The sequence below is a fragment of the Sapajus apella genome, unplaced genomic scaffold (assembly GCF_009761245.1).
Source record: "Sapajus apella isolate SASKATOON/1434 unplaced genomic scaffold, GSC_monkey_1.0 scaffold6, whole genome shotgun sequence".
NCBI lineage: Eukaryota > Metazoa > Chordata > Mammalia > Primates > Cebidae > Sapajus > Sapajus apella.
This window is the reverse complement of record NW_022436946.1, coordinates 67,056,148-67,066,025: the sequence shown is the minus strand read 5'-3', so window position 1 is coordinate 67,066,025 and position 9,878 is coordinate 67,056,148. Positions and strand designations below refer to the sequence as shown.

Genomic DNA, 9,878 nt, shown 5'->3' with positions numbered 1-9,878 from the left:
TGTAAAACATAAGGCTATATTTTATGGGTATGTTATATCCAGCTCATCTTGATGTATTTTCAGCCAATTCTTACCTGTACAACATATGTTGATACATTTGTTGGCTACCGATAGTTGATTTTTTATATGAGGTTTTAGCATTTCAGAGAGATGTTTAAAAATGATAGATACTTGTTTTGCTAGCATCATTTTTATATACTAAATTCAGAAACTGTGTAATTGCCATATAAATTTGTGGCAGCTGCAGAAGGCCTATTTACTCATATGTATATGTAAACCATACATAGTTTCAATAATGCATATATGCTTGTTTGAAAGAACCTTCTTAGTGTTATTTCTACCATCACTTGTTTTTATCTTTTCCTATTAACTTCCTTCCCTGACCTCAAAATTATCTTCTGCCAAACAAATTACAAATTAAATAGTACAACTAGTGTTATCTTGATGTTTGTGAGAAATTACTATAGAATATGGTAAGCAACCAAAAAACACTGTCTTAGAAAGTCTGAAAAACCGAACAAAACATAATAACTAAACAAAAGTTTCTTTTGAAGCGACTCAGATGATGAACATTTTTTAAAAGGACTGTGTAAACCAGACTCTAGGAAGATAAATATGACTACCTTAAAAACTCTGAGATTCTTTACTGTAATTATGGAAACTAGCTGTAGTCTTTCTACGGGAAGTTACACTAAGATGCCAAAATTTATTCTGCCAATATGGAATAAAAGAAATTCAAGCTTTCTTTTCTAATAAAAGAAAAAGCTTCAAGATGCTAGTAAATTAGGCATTAGTCAAGAAGCTGTAGAGGAGAAAAAAAGCTATGAAAGTTAGTGATATTTGAACCATGGAAGTGTCTGGCTGGAAGAGATCAGTATCTAATAAACTACAACTCCTGCAGGGGAGCTGGGGATTAAAAGAGAATTTTGAGTGACACATAATTAAGAATACTGGGTATTGATAGTTTAGATAAGTAAGATATCCCTAAAGGGTGATAGAAGAACTGCTCTCTAGGTTTTGAAATTTGTAATTACTTATGGAAGTGAATAATTGATTAGCATAAAAGTGATATTCTATTCTTAACACAAATCCATGTTAAAATATTAAAAAGGGAAAAAAAAAATATGGCACCCAAGATTCTTTGCCCAGCAATTTCTACCTGATTTTGTATTGAAATTCCAAAGAATTTTTTTTTTTTTTGTAATTCACTGGCATTAACTTAGCAACCACATCCCATTCTATTTACTTATTGTGAAATCTTTGTGAGCAGTAGTTTGTCGTCCTCACACTGACTAGGTATGGATTGTGTTACTGTGTTTTAAAAAAGAAATGTTTCTTGAAAACACTTACGTCTTGTCTATGTCTTCTGCAAGTCTGGATGTGTCTTGAAACATTATCTGTGTTCTGTGGGTTACAAGGGATTGTCAAGGTCAAAGTATTCAGACATGAGACGGGCACCTTATATACTCCGGAGAGCTGGAAATACCTGGAGACTGAGTTTAGTCCATGTTCAGAGTAGTGCACAATAGTGTATGTATTTTTAATTCACTTTCTTAAAAGCAAAATCAAAAATCATTAAATGATAACTTTAAGAATAATTATATTTACCTTTAGTTATTTATAGATGCTATTATGATAGCATATTTGAATGAGTTTTTGTAAATATTCTCAATATTTAAACAAATATACTGTCATAATATTTGAATTATGTTTTTGTGGTACATTGCATTTTATTTCATTATATATATATATCATAACTCTAGGCCAAGTGCAGGAATGACATAAGAATATTTGTGACATAAAAGTAATTATCCTTTGCATCTGGATCAGTCATTATTTTGAGTCACACATTGTTCATAAATCAAAGAAATTGAGTTAGCATGACTAATTCTTAATCCACTTTGAGTCTAAAGATAGCAGACATTTGAATTCAAAAACTGAAAAACAAACTAATTATTTAGATGTTTTATATACATCATGTTCAACAGCCAGATATCTGGCTAAACTTTTTGTTTTTACTCAACTAAAATGGAAATTTTAGTTTTCTTCTAAATTTAATTAAAGATCAATTTGATCCAAACATTTACTCTGGCACTTGCATTATAGGTTTTGAATGCCTGTATTGATGAAATTACCCAGAGGTTTTACAAACAGCACTTCATACCACATTAAAACGTGAGTAACCCTGACCTTTGACTCCCCTCAACTTCTAATATAGGGCACACCCCCGCCCCCCCACCTGTGGGCTGCAGTAATGAGAGTGGGTTGGGGAGGACTGTACAACACAGCCACCTTGAGAACTTAGAGTATGTGCACACACGTGCTCATTAATGCCCCTAGATTATTTGTTCTTTCATAAATCTTCTCATTTCCTATTCATTAATACAAATAATTAATGACTGCTGAATCAGTCTAGTGCCATCACCACTGCAACAGACACCTACTGTAAATCCTTTAGGTCTGGTAACTATGGTTACTTAAAAATCACCTAGCAAATAGTCTAGATTAAATAGCCTAGATATGTTCTTTGTGTTGGATAACAGTTCTCTCTTTACTTAAAGGTATAACATTTTCAGCTAGAATATAATCAGCTTTAAAATTTTAGTAAAAATCCTCAAAGTTTCCAGTGATTTTTTGATGACTTATTTCTGAAGCCTCAGCTACATATGATTAATGAGATTTTATTGCAGATTTAACTTGTCTATTGTTTTGTTTTTTAATGCTTCCAGAAGCTTCCACCACTATTCTGTTTTAAAATCAAGTGATATATAAAAATTAATCGATTTTAGATTGCAAATTGTGCTCTCATACATGGGATGCAGAATTAAAATCATACCATTTCCTTTTCTAAGAGTTATGTTACTACTTACTCAAATTCTACAATAATAAGCATACATACATTTTGACTAAGACTTTTGTTCTTATACTTTTAGGACATTTAAATATAGTGAATATATATCCTAAATCAAAAATCAAAGTATGTGGCCTGACAACTAATATCCTTATAAGGACAAAGGAGCAGTCTATTTGAAATGTCTTTAGGTCTTCAGAAATATGAGACATATGGTGTTCTTCCATCTATTGTATAGAATTATGCCTCTTTCTTCAGTTCATTCCCACAAAAGCCTCCCTGACATCAACGTTTCTTGTAGTCTATTGGCTATTAAGTTATAGCAGAAATAAATACAAGGAATTCATTCAATATTAACACACCCACAGATATTCTCCCACTTAAAATTAAAGGCTTTTGCATACCTAGTTGAAAACTGACCGTAATGTTAATTTTGTAAAATTTAAATATAAGTTATTCTCCCTAAGCCTATGGACAAATGTAGTATCTCACTGAAAAGGAATGTGGCCTTCTCAAACACAGAACCCTTCTCATGCCACTTTGTGTTTTTAAAAATCAGTTTGGGCTAATAAATGCCCATAAAATATTTTAATACATTTAATTTCTCCAGGAAAATTGAACTTTATAATTAAGTACAAGATATCAGATATAATATTTAGAGCATAAGTTGGTTCAGCATCTGTGTTTGATTACATTACCCAAACACATGAAACAGTCAACTTTCTGAGCTGGTCATCCCCTGCAGGCAATGACCTGCTGTTTCTTACCAGTTGAAGTCTGTTTCTGTGTTACTGCTCTTCCTGTCAGTAGATGATCCTCATAATTCCATAAATGCTGTTTAACTCTCTGTGGTTTCCTATTATTTCTTATCTGCTTCAATGTTCCAGAAAAAGATATTCCTTTAAAAAAAAAAAAAGAAAAAGAAAGCGAGAGAGAGAAAGAGAATCAAAGAGACAGAGGCAGGCATCTGTTGCAGAATCTTGCAAACTGGGATTAGTCAAGATTTAGGTAACACCTCAAACCCAAGCCCCAAAATAGCCAGTTCATTTTGTTTATAATAAATTGCAAATCAAAGCAGCCTGGTCTGAGGAAGAAATTGGCTTTGTTCCAGTGATCTAGAGGCACTAGAGGTCAGCTGTCCATGATGCTTTAACCTATGGCAAGGCCATCTCAGTTAAGGCCACATCTTTCTTATTATTTGTTGTTTGGGAAAAGTCAGTGACTGACATGGAAACAGCTGAGTGCATTATTCTAAAATTAAGTGATTAAAACATGAGGCCAAGGGTAGGATGCAGGACCCTGGGGATGAATATTTTTTCTCATTCTTGAAATTGATTCTTCCTGTGAGTACTTATAACAATTAGTCCCATTAAAAGCAGCCCATACTTAATTTCACGTGGCCATAGTAAACTCCTCAAGGTTGAGACTCCGGAAAAAAAAGCAAAAATAGCACAAATCATTACTGAGGAATTACAGGAAAACAGAAAGATGGGAACCATTGGGAACAGCATCCACAGTACATGTTAGAGCTTTGAAGAAACACTCCCCTAGTGCTGAGCTGAGAAGGGATAAACCCAAGATTGTGACAGAAGTCCAGGCTGGAAATACAGACTGGCCAGTATTAGATGAATGTAAATACGTAAATATGCCTTAGAGTATGACGTAGAGCATGCTAAATATGCCTTGCAACATATTTTGTTGGCACTCAAGGCCAGCTAACTCATCTGCAGGAGCTGGATAGAAGGTAATGCTTAGACATGGAGACCAGCAAAGGCAGAAGGAGGAGACAAAAACCAGGTGCCTCTTCTTCTAGAATTCAGGCTCATGGGGGTTCAAATGATGGTCTCAATCTCAGGCTGTGGACTTATCTCAGGGCATCCAGTTCAAGCGTAAGGCAAATTTGGTTGATTCTAAGTTCCACCTGAACTCAAAACCAACTATTATAATATATCCTGCATCTATATCCTCTAACTGACTGCTGATGAGGAGTAATACCATGAGGAAATATGTGTTTGTAGATTTGGAACTGCTGGGGCAAAAATAGGGACTTTTAGTCCCTAGGACAAAGAAGCTTGCAGGTCCCCTTCAACAGTATTGCCCTTGTACAAAGCCAGAATATTGTCTGTGATCTTTATAGCAGAGGAAAGACCTCCAAGCTAGAGAAGGGATGGATCAAGGATGGAAACATTTTTCTTATTAACACACCACATAAAACCCTGTGAGTTCTCAATCAAGAAAGCAACTTGAAGAGAACCTCCAGCTGGTGGGAGCTGACCCCACCAGCAACCTCTGACACTTTTCTATGACCACTGCCTTTTTCTAGAGTTCTGTCACTCTGATTACCACTGTCATCACGAACTCTGGGACCCAGCAGACTTTTTAAATTATTCATCTTCTGCAGTCAATTAAGCCAGCTGTACTGTACTCTTTTTCTCATAAGGCCTCGGTGTGATGGCTGCAAACAACAGCCTCTTTTGTCATATACACAGCTGTTTCTTGTATGGGTTGCTCTAAAGAACTTTGGAGACAGCCATTTCCAATGTATGTTTATGTCTCTGACCTTCGACCTTGCACTGTTCCCAGTGTAGGCTCCAGACAGGTGTGCAGAGTATCTCTGGAAAGCCCCAAGGCACCATGGCCAGAATTTACATTGGCCAAGTCATCATATCCATCCATACCAAGGTACAAAACAAGGAGGATGTGACTGAGTCCCTGCATAGGGTCAAGTTCAAGTTGCCTGGCCACATCTCAAAGAACAGGGCTCTATCTAATGTGGATGAATTTGAAGACATGGTAATTGAGAAGTGGCTTATCTTAGATGGCTGTGGGGTCAAATACATCCCTAGTCATGGCTCCCTGGACCAGTGGCAGGCCCTGCACTCAGGAGGGCTTCCATTGTGCTGCCCACTCTTAAGCTCACCAACACTTCCTGTCAAAAAAAAAAAAAAATGTTAGCATATGTGTAACCAAACCCTTCCTTTCCTTTATCTTTCTTAGCAAAGTAGAGGCATGTAGAATTTTCTAAATTAATGTAATTTGATATTACACCAAAATGAAAAGGCATCCATTACAGGCAAACTACACTGCATAAAGTTACAATTCCAAAGTTTTAAGTCCTTGATTCTAAGATGAATACATCCAGCCCCAAAAGACTTCACTATCTCTTGCGGTTCTCTACCTACCCCCTTCTTGCCTGTTATTTGGTCAAAGTTTTCTAGCTGTCATATTTTCTTCCCATCTTTCCAAGTGTGGTAAGTGTTCAAACCATGGGCGAAATAAAAAATAGGGGATGATCTACTGTAACTAAGATGGTTAAAAATGTGTCTTTGTAGAGAAAATAAGACCAAACTAAAGAGCAAATGGCAGCCAGTCATGGGAAGCTAGGGAAAGAGTGTTCCTGGCAGAAGGAGCAACTTGTCCCCAGGTAGGCAAGAATCTCTTGTGCTAGAGGAACTGAAATGTGTTCTGTGGAACCAGAGCATGCAGAGGAAGAGAGAGATGACATGAGATTAGGCTGAACAGAATGTCAAAGGTCAAATCGTGTAGGCTGTGATGAGGAGTTTGAAAGAGTTTGGATTTTTAGTGTAAGTGTAAGAAGCTACTGAAGGCTTTGAGCAGGAGAATGACATGATTGGATTTTTCTTTTGAAATCCTTTTTGTTGCTACATGGAATAACAGAATTCATGTGGGAAAAATAGGAGAAGAGAAACGGGTTAACAGACTGCTGCAGATATCTGGGCAAATGATGATGCTATCTTAGATTACTGTTATTCAAACTGTGGGTCACAATCCATCAGGGTTATGCAGTCATTTTAGTGGTATTAACCCACAATATCAGTGAAAGAGAATAATGTACAATAGAAAACATCAGCCCAGCACAGTAGCTCATACTGTGGGGCACTTTGGGAGGCCAAGGCAGGTGGATCACTTGAGGCCAGGTGTTTGAGACAAACCTGGCCAACATGGAAAACTTCATCTCTACTAAAAATGCAAAAATTAGCCACGCATGGTGGCAACGCCTGTAATCCCAGCTACTCGGGAGGCAGAGGCATGAGAATCGCTTGAACTCGGGAGTCAGAGGTTGCAGTGAGCCAAGATCTTGCCACTGCGCTCCAGCCTGAGCAACAGAGCGAAACTCTGTCTCAAAAAAAAAAAAGGAAAAAAAAAAGAAAACATCAGAGACCATCACATTATTTCATAACAGTTCCTCTCAAATTTTTGTGCATATAGGTATGCATTTGCAAGTACTGAATTATACTGTGCAGTGAATTTGTTACTCTGGATAGTGATCAAAAAGGTACTGACATAAAGTGGTGATTGTGGAGGCAGAAAAAAGGTAAAGATGCCTTCAGATACATGGAAATGGAAGAGGTCACCTAGGGAGAGACATAAAAAGAGAGCAAACAGAGTCCTGTAATGTATTTTATTATCACATTTTTATGTTTATGTCCTACCTATTCTTTAAAAGAATATTTATAATAAGCATAGTAAAAATCTAGTAAAATTGAACAATTAACATTGGAAAATGACATGTAACCCATCATTTTTTTCTGAGGGATACATAAAAAATTGAAACCTAACCTCATGGCCACCAGTAGGTCATTCTCTCACCTGTCTGCTGAGCATGACTTTTCTGAGTCATTGACATATGTCTAGCAAAGTTTAGAAACAAGTCCAGAATATTTCCAAATAGTTGCATGCAGGAAGTATTAAATCCTATGTCTACTCAGTCTTCATGCCTTCCAAAGAATGTTTCTTGGGCTTCTGAGTTTCCAATTCTAGCTTTGCTGAACTTCACAATGCAATTTGTCTCTGCCCAGTTTAATGTATAAAGTCACCACCATACAACATGTCCAAAAATTTGCATCATTGCCACAGTGAGAAATGAAAATGCATAGTCCACTGGACTATATGTCATGTTTATGTTTTGTTTTGTATAATGTAACATAAAATGATCTTTCTTAGAAAAGATCATCTAATGAGTCTCTTTATATGTACTGGAGCACATTGGATTTAAACTGCTTTTTGGAACATGTTTTTAACCTGATGAGAAAACAGATTAACAATAAATCATCACTGAAAATTAGAAATTTGTCTTGGAAAGAAAAGGTACATGTCATGGGCAATTAGCAGATGCAGAAATGCTTTAATTATAAAGCATGTCCTTACCTGAGACTTTATACTATGCTGACAAGAGGCTATATCTAATAATAAGCCTTCTCATTTTACACACACAAACACACACCCACAATCTATGAACATGTTAAGACCCATATGTTCAAACAACCCATTTACAAATTGCTAGACGGGACCAGCATGAGCTCCTTACTCCCTTCACCAAATGAAGAAAGCAATTTCATCACCTTTCTTCTTCCTGGAGTCCTGACAGCTTCAGTTCTAACAGCATGCCTCTCCTCCCTCCTTTTACCCAACACCAGTCTTGCATTAGGGTAGGTGACAACCAAAAACTGCAGCTGTATTTTACTAGTAGACTCTTAGAGCTCTTTAGAGTCAAAAGAATGAGCCTCTAACGGCAGAAAATTAAATCCTAGTGGGAACAACTCTAGTTGCTACTTGAGATATCTTCCCCCATTGCTTATTAATCCAGGCCCCCCAGGTAAATACATATGTTGAATGTCCGTGCATTTTGATAGAGCCATCCAGAGAGCCACTCCTGAGCTGAGTAGTTGTACTGCTGACTCCACTGTAAAGCCATTCCTGTGCCAAATGAACCACAGAATTTCAGCATGTTAGGAGCTGAAGACAGAGCAGCGTCATAATCTTTAATCTGTTTCTTCATTCTTAAACCTCACAATGTTGGCCCTTTTCTGCAGAATGTCAGTTTGTTTTTTATTCACTGAGGAAGCCTGGTACATAGAAAAGCTTCCTCTTAGCATAGATAAGGCTAACAGGCTAACAGTTATTTGGGTAAGTAGGATTAATTATCAGGAAGCTGTTGATAGTTCATGGCTGACCTGTAAAAACCTGGTTAGAATGAGATCAGCTAAAATAATAGGGTCTATTTAAAGTTTGGGTCATATAAGACGTCATTAAGGATCACATTATTTCAGCAAGGAAAATATTACAGAGAGTTATCCTCTTAAAAGAAAATAACTTTTCTGCTGGAAAGCTTCCAAACCACACCATTGCAAAACCTAAACACTTCAAACCATTGAACACTAATGTTTAACTGCCTAGCTCTAGTTGTCTTGCAAACCTTTTCCCCCTTGGTAATTGATTTTTGCTGCAATCCAGGTGTCATTTGGCATTTAATCCCAAGTTTGTTTCTTATGCTGGAGAAAACATATTTTTATTGCCTAGGGGTTAATTCTTTAAACCCTACATAATGTAAAATATATTCTTCTCTGTTCTTTGTGATTAAAATAAGTAGTAATCAGCATTTTACTAGAGTTGGGGAAAACAGCAAAGGGAAGGGCTAGCCCAAGGCATAATTGGGAAATGCCTGAAATTTTAAAGCCTTTGGCTCCTAATTTGTCATTTAACTATTTTTGTGCCTTAATCTCTTGTTCAGTCACTTAGAGCTGCATGACCCCCTCTAAGCTTCAGCTTCCTCCTGTTGCAGGACTGACTGAGATGCTGCACATTACTCTGTGCAGCACGTTGCCTGATCATCATCATCCTCATCAACATTCCTAAACCTTGGGACAAGGGGATATTTAATATTGATTTATGATTAAATTTTTTGTAAAAACGTTTGCTTCAGGAGGCTGAGGCAGGAGAATTGCCTGAACCCAGGAGGCGGAGGTTGCGGTGAGCCAAGATCGCGCCATTGCACTCCAGCCTGGGTAACATGAGTGAAACTCCGTCTCAAAAAAAAAAAAAAAAAAATTTGCTTTTATTTTTAAAGACTAAAAAACTTTACCGAACCAAAGGAATGTGCCTCTAATTTCAATATTTTAGGTCACCACAGGAGGTGGAGAAGAGATATGGTAGCCAGTGGGGGAGTTTTCCCTCCTTCGTAATGCTGACAGCTACCTGTTCATTAGACTGGCCTTGTTGGAAAAAA

The 9,878-nt window shown here is 37.0% G+C and overlaps 1 non-coding gene across 1 annotated transcript; it reads left to right on the top strand.

Moving 5' to 3' along the window:
* The first annotated feature begins 5,246 nt into the window (after nucleotides 1-5,246).
* On the top strand, nucleotides 5,247-5,383 carry LOC116549825. The gene has a single exon (XR_004268101.1). It is a non-coding gene; the product is annotated as a small nucleolar RNA SNORA70 (small nucleolar RNA).
* The last annotated feature ends 4,495 nt before the right edge of the window (nucleotides 5,384-9,878 follow it).